We start from the raw sequence: 23,171 nt of genomic DNA on the forward strand, positions 1-23,171 counted from the left end.
TTAAAGCAGACTCCAATATAAAAATGCCAAAACCAGAAGGTTTTGTCCCTCTTTCTCATAAAGACGTGGGACAGATCTGGGAGGCCCCGCCGAGAGCTGAGTCCCAGACTTTTTCATAAGACATGTGTCGTCTGAATCTGACATTAAAGATTGTGCAGGCATTTCAACAGGTCATGCACACGCAGGGGAAAAAAAAAAAAAAAAAGCCCAAAAATATGGTTTTCATTAGGAAAGTGAGTATTTTTAGAGAGGTGTGGTTCAGTTCAGATGAAAAGGGAAGAAAGAAAAATGAAAGCGGCGCGAGAGATCCCCAACTGCAACATTATTTATATTGCTGTTGAAATGCAGTGTGTTCTCTTTATAAAGCTGCTTTTGGGAGTGAAATAATAGAGACCCTGCCAGAACCAGGTGCATATCATGGAGTTTGTTTATAATCCAAGTTAAAGGAGAGCAGATTTATACCAGAAAGAACTCTCTGAGGGGACTTTGGAGTTTAAGTGTCCTGTCTTAATCTATACATTAACTCCTCAACAAAGCAGTTGTCTTGAAGCAAAACATAAAATACAGTTCCAATGAATTCGCAGATAATTCCAGGGAATTTTATCTGGTGTGATATAGTTTCAGACTGCTTATTCTGTTCCCAGCTTTTTATTTGACTCTTAAGTTGTTTTATTTCTGCGTCAAGAGAATGAAAAAGATCAGAGAGGGCTCTTTTCCACTGAAAGATGCTTTTGTGCAATATAAGCAAAAAAAAAAAAAAAAAAAAAAAAAAAAAAAAAAAAAAAAAGCAAGGCTTTCCCAGCCTTGCAATTCCACCACCTTGTCCTGGGATTTGCTGCAGTTTGCACACACTTTTTTTTTATTTTTTTTTTCTACAGAAAAAGCTCTTGTTTTAGTCCAGAAACAGTTGAGCAAATTTCCCTCCACTTTTCTTTTTTCATTCTTTTTTTGTAACTCTTATCTTTTCATCTCTCCTGTTCTAACACCATACTTTCTGTTTTCCTTTTTCTCTCCAGAAAATGGCCATTGTCCCACTGAGAACACGTCCTTCTGCCTGCTTCTGTGCAAATGGCAGATTGGTTGGAAAAACAGGAACACTTTCACTCCTTTCTGAAAGGAAGCATGCAGTGCTTGCTAAAAATTCCCAGGCTTCTGCAGAACCAACTGTTCTTTCCATTAAAAAAACATCCACCTACTTGAGCAAAGTTTTCAATACGTTGGCCCAATTTTTCATTATGGTAAACTTTGAAATGGTTGAAATGTTTGGAATGAGGGCACAAACATTTTCACAAATTTGAAAAAGGGAAATTAAACCAAAAAACTGCCTGATGAAAATGGGGCTCTCCTGGAAATTCAAAAAAAGCAGACAGGGTAATCATTTGATCACAGAATGGTTTGAGTTGGAAGAGACTTCAAAGATAATTTTGTTCCAACTCCCCTCCATGGGTGGGATACTTCCACCATCCCAGGTTACCCATTCAATATTCTCTTGGTGACTGTTAAATTTTTGTAATTCCATTTAAAGTAAAATGAAAGTATTTTTTTTTAAATATTTAAGTAAAATATAAAAAAAAAATTCTCTTGTTCTGATATCTAAACTGCTCACAGGAAGTGGTTTTACTCCTGCTGCACAGAATCACATAATCAGTTAGGTTGAAAAACACCTCTGAAATCAGTCCACCCTAACGGTGAGGACTCATTTCACTAAAATCAGGATTTGCTGAGCTGTAAATCAGATCAGAATTTTGACACAGTGGCTGAGGTGAGTGTTTGCAAGCTTCACATCACCACTAACAGCCATTTCACACAGTGCTTATCCAAGAACATATTGATCTCCTAAATCTTTAAAGCAGATGGGAGCAATTATCAGAATCTATTCTGCTGAATGGCAGCAAAGATTTCTTACAGTTGTTTTGTGTCACTGTCTTAGCATCACCTGCTGCCCTTTTTCTGACATTCCTCTTGGTATTTTCAAGAATATGGAAGGCCTTGCCCTGATCTTGATCCCACTCATGAGTGTCACCAAGAGCAGATCACTTCAAATGTATGAGGTGATGTAAGAGCAAGATCACCCCAAAATCTTTCTACAGCATTCCTACAAAACCAGCCTTGGGAATCCATCATCCTTCAGGAGCCACATCACAGCAGATCCTCATGCCCAGCTCTGCTAGGTGTGGAGTTCGGCAAAATAAATCAGAGTAACTTATTCTCATGTTTTGAAGGACATGGAAATGTTGGAGCAAGTCCCAAGGAGGGCCATGAGGTTGATAAGGAGAAACTTTCCTATGGAGATAGGATGGAAAAATTTGGGATGTTCAGCCTGGAGAAGGTTATGTGAGGATCTCAGAGCAATTTCCAGGGTCTGAAGGGGCTACAGGGAATCCAGAGAGGGACAATTCATCAGGAACTGGAGTGACAGTACAAGGGGAATGGGTTCCAACTGATAGAGTGGAAATTTGGGTTAGATATTGGGCAGGAATTGTTCCCTGTGAACACAGAGTGCCCAGAGCAGCTGTGGCTGCCCCTGGATCCCTGGAATGTTCAGTTCCAGGTTGACACTGGGGCTGGAGCAGCCTGGGACAGTGGAAGGTGTCCCTGCCATGATTTTATTTTGCTCTAAACCACAGTGTCAGGAGCAGATTTCAGGGTGAGATATGTTTTTGAATATTTTGCTTTTTGCAATAAAATGGTGCATGTGAGCCTGGTCCTGCCTTGACCTACCAGCATCTGCCAGTGTTCTCCAGTTAGTTCAAGGGCTCAGATACAAAATCAAGGAAACCACATTTCTTCATGGCATAATCCAAAGTTTGCTGGGGCTGTGAGTCAAAGAACAGTGGGTTTCAGCATGTAATTTTTTAATCTGTGACAGAACAGAGTTCACTTAATCCAGTCCAAAGGGCTGTCCTGAATGAAACATCTTCATTTTTTATCAGCCCTAAAAGAAATGTGAAACACAGAATGATTAAGGCTGGAAAAACCATCCAAGATCTTGAGTCCAAGCTGTGCCCAATGCTCACCTTGTCACCCAGCCCAGGGCACCCAGTGCCACATCCAGCTGTTAAAACTGAGACTGGGGACATGCAGGACATGTGCCACCAGCCAGGCAGCAGTGGGGACACCCAGGTGCTGCCTGAGATCAGCCAGGCAGCTCTGTCCCCTCCCAGAGCTGCCACCCTCTGCCTCAGGGTGTCGATTGAGCAGCTGGGAGCAGGGCTGGCTCATCCAGAGGGTGACTCAGTGTCACATCCCAGCTGAGTCACCTCTGCAGCCGCCTCTCCCTTCCTGCCCAGCCAGCACAGAGCTGCCCCTGCTCAGCACCTGCACAGCCCAGCTCCTGCAGGCACAGAAATGGCATTTGGGGACATCTCTGTGACCTCTGCATACACAGAAATGGCATTTGGGGACATCTCTGTGACCTCTGCATACACAGAAATGGCATTTTGGGGCATCTCTGTGACATCTGCACACACAGAAATGGCATTTTTGGGGACATCTCTGTGACATCTGCACACACAGAAATGGCATTTTGGGGCATCTCTGTGACATCTGCACACACACAAATGGCATTTTTGGGGCATCTCTGTGACATCTGCACACACAGAAATGGCATTTTTGGGGACATCTATGTGACCTCTGCACACACAGAAACGGCATTTGGGGACAAAACTGTGACCTCTGCAGGCACAGAAATGGCATTTTGGGGACATCTCTGTGACCTCTGCACACACAGAAATGGCATTTTGGGACATTTCTGTGATCTCTGCCACCAGGCAGGTGTGAAACCAAACGTGTGCTTGTGTGGCTGTGGCTGCATTGGTGTGTGCAGAGCTGCAGCTGTGCAAAATCAATTTTTTCCCATTTGTGCATCACAATTTTTGGAGGTTCAGGTCCTGGGACAAGCTGTTTTTCTGCCTTTGGCTCTAATTTCAGGTGTTTCTCTGCTGCATGACATAGACAGTGAAGAAATTCTGTGGGAAACTTGTGAGAATTAGCCAAATAAATGATAAAACAGTGTGATTATATCTGGGAATAGCTGAAAAATGATTAATTTGGAGAAATATCACCTTTCTTAGAGCTGTGTGTTGATGAAGATCTGTTAACAAAACTGGATTTACAGCACTACAGGCACTTGTGTGTGAACATCACCAATTCCACAGACCTGAATGCAAAATTTAAGTTTTTTCCAGGTACTATGACAAATAGAGAAAGCAGAGAAGATGACTAATGGAAAGAAGAGAGAGATGATAGTTCACAAGCCCCAATCCCATAAAAATGATGCTTATCTGGATATTAATTGTCCATTGGATTACATTTGCATTGAGCTCTGGCCTCCTCAGGGATCACCATGCACCAAGGAATCCAAGAGATGCAAAAATGTAAATATATATGAAAATAATGAGCAAGAAAAATTATGTATTTGCACTTAGTAATTACTTTCTGTTGAAGTGTAAATATTTTATTTTTGGTCAGGCTTCTCTTCACCCTTTATCAATCAGCTATTTTTTATGTTCAAACACCCATTCTGAAACAGCTCATTTCTATATACTGGTTTAGTATTATTATTATCATTATTATTATTATTATTATTATTATTATTATTATTATTATTATTATTATTATTATTATTATTACTATTACTATTATTATTTAATTTATTATTCACCAGTAAATCTTTTTAAAATTATATTTTGCCACCTACCCTAACTTTGACTTTTTTTTTTTTTAATATTTCAACTTTTAGCTTTCTTATTTTTAATTCTTGCCACGTGGCTGGAGAACTTTGCAGTTCTTACAAAGATGCTCCACTCAGCCTTTCTGTATTGATTTACTGGGTGAGTTATTCCTTGAATCTCAGCAGAAATGCTCCTTTGGAGAGAGGAAGGAAAATCCTTTGGTTAAAATAGGAAAAAGCACAAATTCTGCCCCCAAATCCCAAACTGAGAATGAGTGAGGAGATCAGTTCTGGTCACAGGAATTTGCACAGAGAGTTTATTTCACCATTATTCCAGTTTGCCTTTGGACTGATATTCAACTTTGTCTCTTTTGGGATATATTTCCCAAAACACAAGGGAAAAAGTGGAGAGTTTTACCTTATTTTGGAGATTCAGGATGCTTAGGAGGGATTCAGGCAAGCACCCCCACTCTCCCATCACTCAGATCAGACTTTTGGCATTTTTAATTTTTTTCCCCATAATTTCTTGTGGCCTGATAAAATCCCTCCTGAATTCATGGGAATTTCAAGTGTTCCCTGGACCTTCCCTGCCAACATATTGTTTTTTGAACTCAGCTATCAGTGTAAGCAGAAAAAAAATAAAACAAACAAGCCTAAAGATGAAAATAAACAAATTATCTCACTTTCCTTTTAGCCCATTGCTTGGGAAATTTGTCTCAATATGTTTCAAATTGATACAGCAATCCTGAATAATCACTGATGCTGAATATCCTGGTGATCAATATCCTCTTCATCCAACTACATTATCCACAGGTAAATTCCAAATTAAATCCTTTCTTTTGCACTTCAGAGCTTTTAAATGGAAATTATCTTTCCTTCCCTCAGGTTCTCTCATAGGAGGGACACCAGAGTCTTTTCAGAGGTTGCCAAAATGATATTGAGGTGTCCAGTCTGTAACTAAAACTAATCCATGAGTGCTGTAAAATCCTTAATTTCTGCTCCTTGAGAAAGAGTTCCCTCTTTTTATTTATAATTTTTTAATTTTTATTTTTATTTTTATTTTTTATATCCAGGCAACAGGATGTGTCCATATAACTGCCTATCTCTCCTGAATGTAATGTCATTTTTACATAAGGGAACATTTATTAGTGAATGTCACCCACACCTGTGAGAGGTAATATTTATAAAGGTGTCCCCTTTTTGTAGCCTGACTTGTTCATCCTAAATGATATTTCCATAGGTGAAATGTTAATCCTTTCTGATTCTAATGAGAAAATCAGGTGCTGAAATTGCATTTTGCCAGTGGGGGGAAAAAATAAATAATCTGTGCTCCACTCTTGTTGTTTCATATAAAAAGAAATAAATATCATTCATATATCTCATTCCATTGATAATAACTATGATTAATGCTATATAGTTTGTATTACTATATTTTTTTTCAGGTTTTTTGAATGAATTGATAGTTTAACCTGGGGAAAGGAGGCTCTGGGAGGATCATAAAGCTCTCTAAATCCACCTGAAAGGTTGTAGCCAGGTAGGGTTGGTCTTTTCTCCCAGGTGACAATGACAGGACAAGAGGAAACAGCCTCAGGTTGCACCATGGGAGGCTTAGGGTGAAATCAGGAGAAAATTTATTCCCTGGAAGGGTGGTCAAGCACTGGAACAAGGCAAGAGTTGGAATTGTTGTCCATGGAAATCTGCAAAAAACACGTGGATGTGGCACTTGGGGACATGGGTTAGTGGTGGACACAGCAGCAGCCTAAACCACAGCAAGTTTTGCATCCTTTAACTGCTTAAGTCCCTAGTCCTGCCATTCACACTCAAAATTATCTGAGGCTGTGCCACTTGGAAAATATATTTTCATAAGCCCACTGCTTTGGAAGAAATAAGGGAAAAGTGTATGAGATTTTCTTTTTGATCCAGATGTGGCAATTTGTTAATTGTTATCACTTGTTTCGAACTTGCATTTTGAAAACTGTGTTTAAGGAGATGGAAAATGATGTGAGCACTTTTCCCCAGGACACTCCTGAGCAAGAGGCAGCCAGCAAGACCCATCTGCTCTGAAATCTCCTCCTGAGAGAAAACTCCAGGAATGAGCCTTAGGGGTGGATCTTGTCCCTGCACAGGACACCAGGGTCAGCCTTGGGGACAGCTGCTGTGACAGAGCTGTGAGCAAAGAGCAAAGGTGGCACAGCAAGGGATGCTCCAGCCTCCACCTGGCTGCCCCTTCCTCGTGTTCCCACTGCCTGCACCCTGCAGGAGCATTGGCTGAATGTTGCAGTCACACAGGTAGGGCTTGGAAGGTCAGAATATTGGGGGTTTTGGGGTATGGAGTGACAATGTGGAGCAGCTTTCCAGCAGCTCAGCTGTGCTGTGGTCACAGGTGGGGCTGCCAGGCTGTCCCCTGCTCCTGGGAGTGCCTGAGCTCTGAAGGTGATGCAGGAGATGGAGCCACAGGGACTCACCAAGAGCTGGACACCTCCCCTGCTGGCTGTGCTGCAGCTCCTCCACGAGAACACAGCATTTTGGGGGCCCTGCCATGGGTCCTGCTCCTGCAGCCACATCTGGCTGTGGCACAAAGCTGTCAGCACACTCAGTGTCCCCCTCTCTGCTCTTTTATCCCATTTATCAGGAATTATGCATCACTTCCTGAGAATTTGTGGCCATCGTGTGGCCTAGAGCTGCTGTGTGCAGTGTACAAAGATTTGGGGTGCAGGATTTTCCTGTTCCCATCCTGCCAGGCATTTTCTGGCCCCAGGAACATCCTTGTTGGAGTCTGGAACCACCACAACTCCTCTGGACCAGCAGTTTCTAACCACAGCTGCACTGGGCAAACCTGGTGCCACCAGCACCTGGTAAGGATGAAACTGCTGCTGGCTGCAGTTTGTTTGGGGGATCAACAGGTTTTGGGGCTGTCTCCTGCTGGATTTATGTTCTCTGAAGAGTTAAGTACATTATTGTGGGTAATCTCACTCCATTACCTTCTATAAAACTGAATCTATGATTTCCTCCCTGGTGAGCATTTACCATAGTGAAATAGGCTACTATTTTCATATTTAACTCATTGGTAACTCATAAAACCAGCTCAGGTTGTCTGGCCCAAAGAGCAGAAGCTGTGGGACAGGGCTGGAGGGTCAGAACTTTTACAAGACCTGCAGTGTCAGTGCAGTGCTCTCAGCATTGCCCTCGCATCCCTATCCCATCCCTCCCCCTGCCCCTTTGAAATCCACAAAAATCAGAAATTTATAAGGCTTCTTAAAAATCTGAGATGAAGCAATTAAACCTCCAGACTGGAGGATGTGAACCTTTAAAGGCCCTTTGCAGAATATCAAAAGAATGAGGGGATTATATTTAGCAGGTGTGACAGCCCACGCAGGACATTTCATTGTGAAAGGGGCTGACATGAACCAGGAACCGATACTTAAATTAATATAAAACATCTTGGGGGAAAAGGTGTTTTCTTTTCTTTTCTAAGCATTGGGAAATCATAATGCTTTCTGGCTTCTTCAAAAGCGAGAGGTCCAAATATACAGGAGTCATCTGGCATGTAAAAATAAAAAGTCTGGGGAGGGGACACACACATAAAAATGCTTTGGATGAGGTTGGGAGGCAAATGTTGAGGCCAAGAAACACCACTGTGAATTTTCCTGCCCTGCCTCACCTGAGGCTTTGCATTGCTGCTTGCAGAGGATTTTCCATCTCAGGGCAGAGGGTTAGGGCTGGGACAGGACAGCATCCTCTGTCCTGCCACCTCTCCCTGTCCCTTCCCTGGAGACTGTGCCCTTCCTTACAGGGGTGCTTTATTCTGAACACTCCTGTTTCTATTCCTATCACACCCTGCCGAGCCTCGGAGTGGAAAACTTGACTCGGGAGTTCTGTGGGGAGGCGTCCACGACTTTCGTGCTTCATTCACTACTGCGTGTTCCTAATTTTAGCCGGGCTGCTCCCTTTGCATTTTCCAAAGTTGCAGATTTAATGTCCAGCAGCTCGGGCTGTTTTCACACCCACTGATGCCCATCCACAAGCAGGGGAAGGTGGGGTGGGTGACAACACTGTCCCCAAATCTCAGAAGGGACCCCACAAGCTCAACAGGGGATGTCTGCAGCACAGAGCATTCAGCGCCACTTTTGGGGTATTTTATCTCTTCACTCAGCTCCTTCTAACACAAGGTGGTCGCTTGGGATCTCTGGGTTCTTAGTCACCCAAAAAATGGCACATTGGGGTAAAAAGCCCATCTTTCTGCTGGGCTGCTCCAAGGCAGGGAGGTGTGTGGTTGCCTGGATGTGTGGTATCAGGTACTTTTTGGCATAGAGAGAGTTAAAGGTGCTCGGCACCCACCAGCCCTGGTCTAGGCAGTGTCTAAAATCAGTCCTAGACCCGCTTTATTTTTTCCTTAAAAACAGGAAATGGAGCCCTGAAGGCTTTTTAACTGGAGAGGGAGAGTGAGGAGGGGGTATACTAGTTCTGCCCATACCCAGCCCTGAGCCTGACCCAGACCTGGGGGTCTCTGTGTGTGTTTTTTTTATTCCTTCTCCCTTTTTTTTTTTTTTTTCCCTATTATTTTGGCAGACTTTTTGGAATGTCTGGGAGCTAAGGGCTTTGCTTCATGGAGCAGAATTCTGAAGCAAGAAAAAGAGAAAGTTATAGACTAAACCACAGAAATGTAAACATGTCTGCAGCTAAAATAACTCCACTTTCATTGAAAACACTCCTCGCTTACAATCAGACTTCTGTGTGCTACGCTCAATAAAACTGCATGCTAATAGCAACCAATTAATACATTATGTAGTTCTGCTTTAAAAACTGAGACGCATATAATTTATTTTTTTTTTTTGGTAAATTTTTTTTTAAATTATTATTTTTGATTAAGGGACTACTGGGTTTTGTGCTGCGGACGGCGGCGCCGGGCGCTGAGCGCTGGCGGAGAGCGATGGCCGGGGAAGGTCGGGGACAAGCGGAGCCCCGGTAAGGAGCCCCGGAGGAGGGACGGGATGCGACAGGGACAAGAGACGGGGACAGGGACAAGGGACAGGGACAAGAGGCTGGGACAGGACGGGGCGCACCGCCTGGGTTTGCTGCCAGGTGCGAGGTGAGTGCTGAGGGTCCCTCTCCATCCCCCTGGGAGATGGGGCTGCACTCACCGCACCAGCCTCCTCTGCTTTCCTTCCCCCCCGCCCCGCTCCCCTTTTATTCCCCAGCATCCCGTTATTCCTCCCGCTGCCAGCCGGTAGAGAGGCCAGGCTGGCATTCACGTCGGGTCCCCGCCACCACCGCGCTCTTGTCCCCCGGGCCGAGCTCCGCGTCCTCCCCCCGCGGGTCCCGCTCACCTCCAGCTCCGCCCGGCCCCTCCCGCCCCCCGGGCGCAGCCGGGGGAGGACGCGGGCACCGGGGGCGGGGGTCCCGGAGCGGCCCGACGGCGGCGGGGGACCGGGGCAGCGCCGGCAGCGGCGGCGGCGGCGGCGGCTCGGCGATTGGAGAGAGGAAGAGGCGCCCGGAGCCGGGGGCCAGCGCGATGGGCTGAGCCCGTCCCGACTGAAGTGACTCACCGCAGTCGGCAACGCCGCCGTCCCTGCCCGCTGCCTCACTCCTCACTCCCTCACTCCCTCACTCCCTCACTCCTCACTCCTTCACTCCCTCCCGAGCTCCCGCCGCTGGCGGCCGCTGCCTTCCCCCGTCCCGTCCCGTCCCGCCCCGTCCTGTCCCCCTCCCCAGGAGCCCGGGCTGACCCCAGCCCCAGCCCGGTAAGTGCTTTCCCTGCGGGGCTGCGATGGGGCGGGAGCGGCCGGGCGAGTGACCCATGGGGCGAGTGGCCAGCCGGGGACAGCGGCCGGGCGGGGCTCGGTGACCCCGAGGGTGGCACAGGGTGTCCCCAGGGTGGCACTGGGTGTCCCTTGGCCGTCGGAGCGTGGCAGCCCCGAGGGCTCGGGGCCGCAGCCGCGCATCCTCTGCGCGAACCCTGCGCGGGTTTCTTAAAGTTCTGATAAGTTCTGAAAGCTTTTCGGGCAGAAATGATATCGCTTTCCCTCTCGCCATCACTTTTCCCCCGTCTGGATCGTAATAGCGGCGTTGGTGCCTCTGTAATTCTTTCAGCAATTCATCATTCGATTACTAATAGCTGTATGACTTTTCAAAAGTGGGCAGCTGTTGCAGGAAAACAAACCTTCATTACCTGCGTGGCTGGAGGGAGTCGGGTTGGGTTTGGTACTTTTCAGGGTAAGGGATATGCGAGGCTCTGTTTTGGTGACCAGATGACTTCGCTGAGGAGTTTGGAGTGCACGTAATTGTATTTACAAAAGCTGGAGTTGCAAGTTCTGGCTAACATAAACTTCCATTCATTGCTGCCTTTGCTAAGAGCCCACGGTGCGAGGAAATGGCTCGTTCTTTAATGAAGTTTTTTTATTTGTATTCTAAGTGTCGTTCTGTGAATTAGCTCTGTTCTGAAGTAAGAGTTTGGAAATTACATTCTGCCCCGTTCTGCCCATGTAATTTTGAGTCCATTAGGAAAACCAGGATAGGTCTATGAACTGCACATGGAGAAATGTCACATTCCTTTGGTTTAACCCTTTGAGCACTTCCCTGGTTTCACTGAAACAAGTGAAGCAGACAAAGAGAGCTTCTCACTGGGGAATGAAATGTAAACTTTTGTCAGGATCCATATATCAGGTATGTGATTTCAGGCACACCTGAACTGATAGGAAAATCAAGGAAGAGAAATAGATTATTTGATAGTTTCCCAATTAGAAATAAATACATAAAGGCATGAACAGATCAAGCCATACCTCATACGGGACAAATACATTTTTATGTTAATTGCCTGATCTATTTCTTAAAGGGCATTTATAAAAACAAAGATATAGAATAGCAACACAAATCCTTATTTTCTCTTTCATGTGCATATGTGGGCAAACAATGGCAAATTCTTTCAAAAAGTTTGCAAGAAAAAATCTACCAGCTCCAAAAACATTTCAGGGTTTAGAGCTTTGAACAGCATCTGTCCCCACCTCCCACAATTTAGTCCCAAAGTTAAACAAATCATATAGTACTGGATAGAGTTACATGTTACAGGAATTTTATAAATGATCTGTCAGGGTAAGTCCTAGGTGTGATTAGTTGGACTTACTGCTCCTGAGGTGTTACTCCCTTTGGATTGTCATTTTTGCAGCATTTAATTCTTAGAGATAGGTTCTAATAGACATATATATATATTTATTATGCATGTTCTCCTTCTGATGGTTTTTAAGCAGTAGTGCCTGTGAGGTTTCTAACTTTTAAATGAATTTGAGCTCTTTGTAGGGCACTAAAGGCATCTGGGGGTATGAGTCCGATGAGGACTCACAATGAGCTTAAATCCCAGATTGTTCCAGACTTGGGAGTCGTGTCTCATCACAAGGATGCTCGTTTGTTTGTCCTTTTCCTTCTGGAACACCAGTTTGGATCTTGCTGTTATCAGAGTTCAAATGACAGTTCAGCCTCGGAGCCTGCCCTGTGAAAGTGTCTTTGCTACCTGCTCTGCTGTGAGAAGTTTTATTTTGTGTGTAAACAAACAGCAAACCCTGGGAAGGCGGTGGCAGTCCCGTTGGTTTGAACAGCACCCCGTGAGCAGCATACCTGGCTCCTGATGAGGCAAATCCTTTCCCAAAGCCCCAGTGCTTGGCTATCCCAGCGTGAGGCTCTGCTCTCCCTCTGCACAGTGTTTAATTTTGATCCCTGAGCACAGCAGTTCCTCCTCCCCTGAGGATCAAACAACACATGAGAAGCTTTTGTGGTGCTGATGGCATCTGGTAGCCCCAAAACATTACACGTTACATTTCCTTTCCTCACTTGTGCTTTACCAAATGCTCCAGGAGTTACAAGCAGGTAACAACAAAATAATTTTAAAAGCTTGGGTCAGAACAAACCCTTTATTTTAAATATCAATTGCACTGGAATTGTGTTCCACCATCAGGAAGCTTGCAATTTTCTTTTAGGTGAGTAGTTGTTATTTTTTTTTCAGGAAAAGGCAGCCGTAAGGGCAAAACTGTACTTGTTTGAATCATGTGAGCAGCTCTGTGGAAATCTGTGTCCCGAGCTGGAGGTGGAAGTTGTTGACAGGGGGTAAGGTTGGAAAGGTCCCTTTGGGACTGATCCATATCAGCTGAGGTCAGTGGGGCAGGCTTAGCCCTGAGTGCCTAAAGCTGCCTGCTGCTTTTCTGTGCAGCTGGGAAGGGATGCCAGGATTGCTGTGTGCTTTCTATGGCACTTCTTCTGTACAGTTGATTTTAAATGCTTTTGTTGAAAAAAAAAAGTTCACACGAGGCAAAGATATTTTCAGCCTGAATTATAATGTTGTTTGTCTTGGGTTGGAAGAATTACCTTTTGTGTGATAACACCACACTGGCTTTCATTATACCCACAACTGGCTGCTCTCACAGCCACTGGAATATTTTTTACTTCCCAGGGTGGTTCTGGTCATGCCCTTTTTGACACTCAAGTTTCCCAGGAAAATTAAGCATTTTGTGTTTTTGGCTGAAGGTTTGAGTCCAAAACATTTGTACCAATTTGTCATTTTGGATGATAGTGGTATCTAATCTAATATATTTCCTTCACAGTGTAGTTAGCTAGTGTAGGTAGAAAACTGGCAGTCTAAAATTACTTTGCTAAATTTAAATGTAAGTAAAAAGCAGGCAATAGGAAAAAATTAAAGGGTATATCTAAATATGGAGTTGTGGCCATATCTGTTATATTTAAACTGCATTTAACCTCTTCTATTTATATTTAGTGGTCTGTGTATAATCTGGAGGGGTTAATTGAATTCAAGAAACAGCAATTTCACAATGAAACCCAAAGAGTTTATTCTGCTGTGAACACGGTACAGGTCCTCGTTAATCAGTGATTTATTAAAAGTAAAATGCATGCAGTGAGGTATTTTTTATGTTGTTTGAGAGCAAAAATGGGATCTAAAATAAGCATGAATGGATTTGCAACACGCCTGCTTTTCCCACCCTGCTGTGGCAGGAGGATCTCCTGCTGCCTTGGGTGGCACTTTTGCTGATGTGGAGTGTGAGATTCCACCACAGCAATTATTTTTCCTCAACTCATCCCTGTTCAGAAATGCCCTTTTTCCATTTAGAAAGCTGCCCTGCTCAGTGGATTGTCCTTGCACGCTGCTTGCATCAGCTGCAATCCCTCCTTGGCACAGCTTCATTCCAACAAGAATAAAAAACATTATTCCAGGAACAAAATACATAGTTATTTCTGTTTGATAATGCATCACATAAATACTAATAGTCTGCCCAAAGAAAAAAACCAATAAACACGTGTTTTCATTTTAGCTGGAGATACAACCAGCTTTTTAGGGGATGATTGAAACCCCAGGGCCTCAAGCTGTAGCCACACAACTCTGGCTGACCACAGTGGGTTGGGGAGTGGTTGTTGTGCACAGGTGAGGGTTTGGTTTTGTTTGAGGCTTTCTGTGTTGATTCATTTTAGTATTTAATACATGATACAACACCCAGGTGTTTATTGAAGGGTGATGGCAGCAGCGTTCAGAAAGGTGCCGTGCTCCTGCCTGGGCACTCGGCAGCATTAGTGGGATATTCCAAAGCTGCTCCCTCTTCCAGGTGCTGCTCCTGCCAACAAATATCACCTTCAGTTGTGTTTCAGGCATCCTGAATTTAGCTGGGAACCCCACACAGCCTAATTAGCTGCTGATTGGGGAGAGCGAGGCTGGGGATGATGAGCCCGGCGGCCCCCGCGCGAGGCCAGCCCAGCAAACACCACCTCCAATGTGGTTTCAATCAGCTCTGCTCAGACACCCAGGTTCTGAGCTTCCTCCAGGAGGTCCCTAATGAAACAGATTTGTTTTGTTTTCACCTCACAAAGGCATGGCAGAGGCAGCAATGCCCTGATTGAGATGGCTCCGTCTGCAGCGGTGCTGGGCTGGACGGGGCAGTGCCGGGGTGCTGGAGCTGCAGGGTCTGGGAATTGGGAATTGGGAACTGGGAATTGGGAACTGGGAATTGGGAACTGGGGATGCTGCCTTGGCCAGCACTCAGCTCCTTTCCCAAGGACAGCACAGCAGCTCACAGCCCTGGCTGGGACACAGGCACCCTGGCGGGGTGTGCAGGTGTGAGTGGCTCAGGGGAAGGTTTCTCCCCCATCATCCCAAATGCTGAATTACCATCTCTTCCTCCTGCTTTTTACTGTCTGCTGCAAGTGGTCAGTAAGGGTTTGTTTTCTTTTTTTTTCTTTTTTTTTTTTTTTTTTTTTTTTTTGCTACTATTATGCTGTTAAAACATGCATTGATTTATCAGCTCTTCAGGTCGTTTCATTTTTCTGCTTCTGGGAGTGCTGGTGTAGGATTAGCAGCTTTTTCTGCCCTGTAGATGACTTACAACAAAATGTTTTGTGAAATCTGATTGATTTCTTCTGATTTTTAAGGCATTCACTTCTATATTTTTTGCATTGAGTTGATTTTTTTTAGCTTGTCAAATATATATAATAAGTGATATATTTGACCTGACTTGACTGCAAAAAAAAAAAAAATCTTTCAGCAAATCACTTATGTTTTAATACTTAATATTTGTAATGCGTGCAGTGTGTGATTTTAATGCAATTAAATGTATTAATTAATCCCTGCAAAAAGCAGGGATTTAGAAAATGACACAATATCTCTTTCTGGAAATTAAACAAAAAACTGGCAATCAAACAATTTTATGGTTTGTATTTTTCTGTGCAAGTAGAAAAGGATTTTATACAGAAGGAAGTCTTGTAGTTATGCAGAAGGAAAGGCTTCTTAGCAAAATTCCGTTTTCTAAGGAGGCTTTGTCAGTTCTGAATAAACCCTGCAATAAATTTAAACCTGGTGGTTTAAAATTCTGTTTATAAAACGGACTGCTTTCTATAGAGTTCACAAATTATACACAAAGGATTAACTACTAAAGTAACATAAAGATGTTGCATTGCCACATGCACTGAGGCTAAGCTGAAAAATCTGCTTGGGAAAGCAGCTGATCTGCAGGACTTGCAAAGCAGACATGGGCAGAGTTCTCCATCATTTCTCTAAAGAGCTGCTGTTGCTGTTCCATTGATTGTTCTGGTTGTAGTTGGCTCTTCAAAGACTTATAGAAGGGTTTTTGTTGTTTTGTGATTTTTTTTAACACAGAAAAACTGATTTGGAAACAGAAAAAACAAAGGTTTTATTACCACATTAAGATAATATAAAGGATTTAATATCAAATGAAGAGCTGGCTTAGCCCTGGTTGATATCTTGTGCCTTTTCTTAAATTTCATTGGATTTGCCCAGAATGTGAAGCTGGGAATTTGGGCTGGTGCTTTTCATTCCTTTGCTGTATTTATAAGTTCTCTGGTATTTTTATGTATTTATGGCAAACAGTCTGTAGCAGTCTCTGCATCTCTTGCAACCAAGACAAGCCAAATCATCTGTCAGCAATATGTGTGTCAACATCCTGACACCACTTAGGGCACCTTCTTTTGGAGGCATCTCCAAGGTTTCATTTCAGCAGAGCAATTCATCACCCTCCTGAAATGAAGAACTTGAAGAAACCTGAACCTGGCCTCTTCCTTCTTCCTTGCAGAGAAGTCAGTTCTAAGTGATGAGACTGAAAAATGGCTTTAGGAGGGTGGGATTCACCTCACCTCGCTGTAGCCATCCAAAAACCAAGGATGGGGCTGGCAGTAGTTGTGTAAATTCCAGCCTGGCCAGAGGACAGGTTAATCCTGCCAGCCTGAGACAGTGATGCTCGTTTGGGAAAGGCACTGAAGATGCAGAAGATGGTCCAGAATTTTGGGAAGGAATTGGGGTTGCAGGACTGGGTGTTTTGGCTTTTACATGGCTAGCATGGAGTGCTCTGAATTCTGCATCCAGAAACAAATTCAGGCCTTCCAGCAGCTGATCTTAGGGAGACTGAATGAAAGAATGTAAATAAAATATAGCAGAGAGAGCAGATGAATTATCAGTCTGATAGAAATTATTATTATTACTTATTTATCATTTTAATTTTAAAGTTTACTTTTCAGTAAATGTAACAGCTTAGTTTTTACCTCCTTTTTGTTTAGAAATAGGAACATTAAAAATAGCAACAGAAAACCCTTTTCTACTTTCTGTGCTGCTCTCTTAACTTCTTTGAAAGACTGAGTAAGGAAATATTAGCCATCATTTCTTTCAGCTTCAGAGTAAGATACGAATGGCTTAATTCTGCTGCCTTTCTCTCAGCAATCTGTTCTACTCATGAAGGAAATAGTAACAACCATTGAAAGTGATTTTTTTTTTTAGGCTGGTCCAGCTGTAGAGATGACAACCTTGGGTCTATACTTCGCCTAAATCTCTCGAAGCACAGCTATGGGAGGCTCATTTAGGACAGGCCATGATCCTCTGAGAGTTTTGAGGTGCCAGGAGCAGAGCAGAGCTGCAGCCAGGCCTGCAGAGCAGCTCTGCTGGAGCCAGCGGGAAGGAGGGGCGAGCGCCGTGTTTGTTATTTGCTTGTGATTTCCATGGCGGTTTACAGGAGACAGAGCTGGAACCAAATGTGAGCCCAGGGAGCTCGGCCTGTGGTCTGTCTGCAGAGCAGGAATGTGGGATGGGGGGTCAGGATCAGGTTGTTGGAGGATGCAGGAGCCAAGGTGGAGGGAGTTTGGGCTGCCCTGCACTCCTGTGGTTCTGGGTTAACACGTCCCTGTGTGATGGTGTTTGTGGCACTGCCCCCTCAGCCACCCACAGGGCACGTCCAGCCCTCCCTTCTGCCCCTCGGGCTCATCCTGACAGGTTTTGGTCCAAGACAGGATTTCTGAAACTCCTTTGCCGTGTTGGTGCTGCAGGACTAGAGAGGAGTGAGAAGTACTAAAAATCTATTTTGGTCACTAAAGTAAGCAGACATGACTCAGAATACTCACTGGGAACAGATCTGCTGGATGAAAAGGTGCCATTTTTATAGAGTCACTTTTCTGACCGTGCCCTTTAAACTCTTACAAAAATAGAATCCTTTCTCTGGCACTTGGAAGGCAAGAGCAGGAGTGAGAGCGAGGACGTTCGCTGCGCTCCAGCCGCTGCTTCGGAACCAGACAAACTGTGCACGTTTTGTGAGGCCAGTGTAACATGTGTTTAACACCAGGAAGAGCAGAAAGAAGGCATTTGAAATTCCTGGGGAGGGGATTTGGGCTTGGCTAGTTTCTCCATTTGTGGTGGAGAAGCGTGATGCCTGTTACGGTTGGATGAATCCTGGCCAGCGCTCTGCGCCGGTTTCTGGCATCCTCGTGTCCCTGCAGGAGCAGGTTTGGATCAGTGGGCTCGTCTGGAGAGTGGACAGGCTCCTTTTGACCACTGCCTCTGGTTCCTCTTGGGCTGAGTGGCCTTGGCTAAAAATGAGCCTGAAGCCACACTGACGTAACCCGTGTTTATGGACCTGCAAGGGAGCGAGTCATCGCTGGCAAGCCGAGCCCCAGACTGGTTGTCCCTCACATGAGGGGCAAGTTCTCCCTGCATGGTGAGCCCAGGGCCCCTCCAGCTCCTGGGGAGGCTGATGGAGCCCAGTCCAGACCCCCATCCCTGTCAGTCTCATCTGCATTCCGTGGAAAGGATTAGCAAGGCAAATCATTTCACGAAAAGTCACTCCCGGCTAAGTAGGTGACACTGGATTTTTGAACTCTTCTCGTCTCTTTCTCGTTTTTTAATGGTTTGGTAAGAAGCTGGAGCCTGGCTGGTGCAAGGAAACTCAAAACCAGTGGTGTAAGCACACCACATGTGCTCCTGGGTGTTTGACAGTCCTGTTGTTCTCCTTTGCTCTCTTGAAAGGAAAAATAACAAGCCTGTTTTAACGTATTTACCACTTTCAGTTGGTTTTACATGGAAAAAGAACACCAAGCCATAAATTCCTCCTCTGTTCCAGAATAACCCATGCAAGAGTTTGAAAACTCTGAATTTCTGTTCAGTGGATGAAATCTTGTCCTTGCTGAAGTGACAGGTTTTCTGATGGTTTTCAAAGGGGCAAAGCTCTTCAGCTGAAGTTCTTCCTCATGATTCTGCTGCGGCTGGAAAGCCCTGGAAGTGTTCTCACTGCTGATTTCCCAAAGCCTTAATTCCCCCCAGTTATTACAGCATTTAAAGGCATTGTGTTTTTCTCACAGGAAACAGCCACTGCTTTTTCTCTTGATAAAATTTCCCTTGTATGAGCTCAGAGAATTTCCACTTTCTCTGTGTGGGCTCATCTTTCATAGAGGAGGAGACATGGGTCATACGCCTGCAGATCTCACAACTCCCTCCTGCTCCATCTCTGGCCTCCTCCCAGTCCCTTGGCAGGCAGGAGTCAGTGAAGATTTGCTGTCAAGGTCTCCTGTTTTAATTCCTCTCCGGACCCAGTAGCTTCCTCTTGCTGGGGAATCCTATATTTTCTGGTTTAAATTTGAGAGGTGTTTTGGATATGATGACATTTACAGCCAAAGCACATCACCTCTAATATTGTCTCATTCTCTTGAAGTAAGTCAGGTGATCTCAACAGGCAAGAAAAGGGAAAAAAAGCCCATCAGGGTTGTGGGACACACAGGATTGTCACTCACCCAGCACTGAGTGGCCCTGGGGATGCTTCTTCCTTCTCAGCCCCACTTATGTTGTCTGAAGGGAAACTTTCAACTCCAGTGTTTGAGTAGAGCTGGTTTAGAATTTTCTGTGCTACAGAAACACAGAATCATTAAGGTTGGAAACCTCCAAAATCATCAAGTCCAAACTGACTGATGCCCACCTTGTCCAGGCCAGAGCTCTGAGTGCCACCTCCAGGTGCCACCTGCAGGGATGGGCACTGCAAACCTCCCTGGGCAGTTCCAATCCCTGAGCTCCCTTTCCATGGGGAAATTCCTGCTGCTGTCACCCTGAGCCTGCCCCTGATCCAGCCTGAGGCTGTTCCCTCTCCTCCTGTCCCTGTCCCTGGAGCAGAGCCCGACCCCCCTCCCTGCCCCTCCTGTCAGGGAGCTGTGCAGAGCCACAAGGTCCCCCCTGAGCCTCCTTTTCTCCAGGCTCAGCCCCTTCCCAGCTCCCTCAGCCCCTCCTGGGGCTCCAGCCCCTTCCCCAGCTCCGTTCCCTGCCCTGGACACCTCCAGCCCCTCCAGGGCTCTGCAGGAGCTACAGCTGGACACAGCCTGAGGGGCTCTCAGTGCCAGCACAGAGGGACAATCCCTGCCCTGCTCCTGCTGGACACACAATTCCTAAGCCAGGGACGGAGTGAATGAATGAGGCACTTGGCTTCTAGGTGAACTAAATGTTACTATTCTAATGCTGTAGTTACAAGGGTTTTAAATTAGGTATTGACAGCAGTTAAGAGCTGGTTCTCCACTGTGCTGCTGGCAGGCACTGAGATGTGTACCAGCTCCTACGGGGAGCAGGCTGTGAGAATAACTCATTAACCAGTTACTCACTCCACAGTGCTCTTACTCCACATATGGTGTGAGGGCTGCTGGGGGTCTGGAAGACATTAAGACACAGTCTGAGAAAGGGCTGCACAGGAAAGGCAACAAATAACCCCACAGAGGCAGATCCCCATCCCCGCACTGCCGCCAGGTACGTGCCCGTGTCACCCTGAGCCAGGAGCTGTGCTGGGATCCAATTCCCTCACCCTCCTGGGATCAGCCCTGAGAGGTGAATTGTGAGTAATTGCCTGTGAGGGGAACCTTTTCCTGGTCACATTGGCATGGAGCAAGTCCTTTACTCTTCAGGAGGATGAATATTTGCCTGTTTGTCCATGAGCATGGGATGGGCTGAGGGATGCTGTTTCCACATCCGTGTTTCCAGTGGTAATGAGTGCTGCGGGGAGGCGAGCGGTGGTGAGCCCATTTCCTTCACAGTGGGAGGAAAGTAGTAATTCAGGAGACCATTAAACATTGGAAATACCTCTGCTAGGTCCCTACAAAGACACACTCCATTTAGATTAAAGTCCCGTAGGGTCAATTACCTGGGAAGAACATAAGAACTTAAACAAAAGCTGAGTTAGGTATGCTGCCCACCAATGGCTTGGAGCAAGAATGGATGCAGTGAGGAAACACTCGTGTGTATTATGAAAGTGAGAACACTGAGAGCAGGTCTGTGTAATAACCCACTTTTACTGTTCCCCCAGGATCAGCGTGCACAGGAAATATCTGTGGCATGCTTGCTTTTCCTGGAGATGACAGCAACCCTTTGGCAACCGCTTTGTTCGATACTTTTCAAAACGTTGGGCTGTTGTTTTATGAATGTGCTCTGATTTTTTGGCTGCCAAAGCCTTTGTGCTTGGCTTTCTACCCTTCCTAAAGTTGCCCATTCCCATTCCAGCCCTGATACTTCTCCATGAGTGCCCTTGTGATGATGCCTCTGTTTTTCTCCACATTGCTGTTGGGATGGAGCTTGAAAAAAAAGGGAAGCCAACAAAATTCCTTGTGTGAAAATAACCTCTGTGGCCTGTGCTGGTCTGTGTGGGTGACTCTGGACTCCTGGAGATGGAGGATTTAAATTTAAAATTTAAAACACTTTGTCAATGTTTTCTAAGAGTGGGCTGAGTATTTTGCACAAGATTACAAGGCAGAGTTTAATCCCAACACCAGGGTTAAAACCTGCTTTAGCTTTGGTTGCTAGACCCTGATTTTATTTGAATATGTAGCTATTTACAGTTAGACCTGAGCACCAGAGTGCACTGATTTTGAAAATTAGTCAATTATAGGACACTGGAGCAACGTGTTCCTTAAAGTATTTACTGATGCAAATTGCTGCTGGTCTTGAAATGGCCTCCTCCCTTTAACATCATAAAAGAACATTCTTAAGAGAAGACACAATAAACAGTCTGAGGTCTAATAAGTGAACAAGCAAGGCTGAAAGGTTTTAAAATACTGCTTGCTTAAATAAGAGTCATTAACATTGTAACTGATAATGAGAAAAATGCTCATGCCATTAGTGGTTTACCACTCTGGTTCCGAGAGGATAAAAACAGCTTCGTAAAAGAGACCGCAGACTGTCCATTTTCAGCCTCAGTGCAGGGCAGAGGCTTCAGGAAAAATACAAACCCCATAATTTAAAATCATCATTTAGTATTTGTGTTTGGGAAGCGTGCTAGAGATGCCTTTTGAGCCCAGGACAGTGTGGTGATGTGTGAGCCCCAGCACTGGGTGTCCTTGCCTTGGTGCTGTGGTGGCACATTGGCTCATCCACCTTTCTTTGGTGTCCCCATCTGCATGGGGAAAGCTGAATTTGCATTTTCCAGGTACTGGAACATTTTCAGTGTTGGAACCCTGGTCACTGAGAATTTGAGACTTTCTGTGTTGGCAGGCACTGACCCCCAGCAGAACTCTGCTTTTGACCTGAAGCTGTGGAGAAGCTTCCAAAATGGAATGCTGGAACTGGGATCATGGTGTGCAGTCTGAATAGAAGTGTGTGATATCACATGGTGGAAAACTTAGAGTTTAAGGTTTTAAGATATAATAATATGTATAAAGCAAGATGGAGGTTTTAGGATGGAGGCTTCTCCTTCTTCTTCACCTTCTTCTTCATGGGTTTGGGTGATTTTGTGTGATTGGATAGAAAAGTCCCCATTGCAGGCCACCTGTTGGTTATTGGGTAAAAAGTAAAAAAAAATTAGATGGCATTTTTTAATTGGACAATTTACCCTTAAAAGGCCTTGTAGAGAGAGAGATAGAGCTCCATTTCTAGTTTGTTAGTTTGAAGTGCTGTAGTTTGTGAGACTCACAGTTAGTGACATTGTAATTTAGATAAGAACTTCTCTGGGCCCTGTCTCCTGCTCAGTGTGTTGACCTCAGCCAGGACTTGCCAATCACAGAATGAATGAGTTGAGTTGGAAGGGACCCAAAAGATCATCTTGTTCCATCCCCCGAGAAAACCTGGTGTTTCATCCAAACAAAAAAAACCCAGAAAGTCCCAAGGAGGGCAGGAGGAGGTTGAAATGTGCCCTCAGCCTGTGTCTGGTTGTAAATGCAGCCCTGCTGCATGGACCACAGGCTTTGCTCTTACGTAAAGATGGAAAGTTCCCCCAGCTCCCCCCATGAAAATGACTGCTGTGCCTTATTCCAAACGAGAACTCCATCAAGGCAGGAACACAGCTGGGCGAATGACAAGAGAAACAGAGCCCTGCCAGGGTGAATTTTTATGGAAATGCTCTCTGAATAGTATTTCCATGAAAAGGCAACTTACTTGCAGATGGAGGCTGCGTTGCATGAAGGAGAGTGTGTTGTACCACACCCTGAATCTGTCAAGGTCTATAAACTTTTCACATATTTTAAGTTCAGGCAACAGAGAGGCAATATTTAAGACACAAAGGTTTTCTTCTTTATGTCAATGTAATTATGTTATCCCCAAAGGAAGAAAATGTAAGCCAGGGGAAAATAAAAAGGGAAGTTTGTAGAAGAAACATTTCAAATATAAAGTAAAGGTCAAATATAATTTGAAATAGAAAGTAAATTGATCTATCAGAAAGGACACTTTTCAGCGTCATGGAAAGATCATAATTTGACATTTCAACAGCATCCTAGAGAT

The 23,171-nt window shown here is 45.0% G+C and overlaps 1 protein-coding gene across 1 annotated transcript in view; it reads left to right on the forward strand.

Annotated features, from left to right (window-relative positions):
* Window positions 1-10,299: 10,299 nt before the first annotated feature.
* The window catches only part of ERG (ETS transcription factor ERG), a 119,503-nt gene continuing 106,631 nt past the window's right edge, over window positions 10,300-23,171 (forward strand). The window contains exon 1 of the mRNA XM_079298202.1: window positions 10,300-10,413. The gene's annotated coding sequence lies outside the window, so the exon portion shown is untranslated. The remainder of the gene's footprint in view (window positions 10,414-23,171) is intronic.

The sequence above is a fragment of the Erithacus rubecula genome (genome assembly GCF_903797595.1).
Source record: "Erithacus rubecula genome assembly, chromosome: 1".
Classification (NCBI taxonomy): Eukaryota; Metazoa; Chordata; class Aves; order Passeriformes; family Muscicapidae; genus Erithacus; species Erithacus rubecula.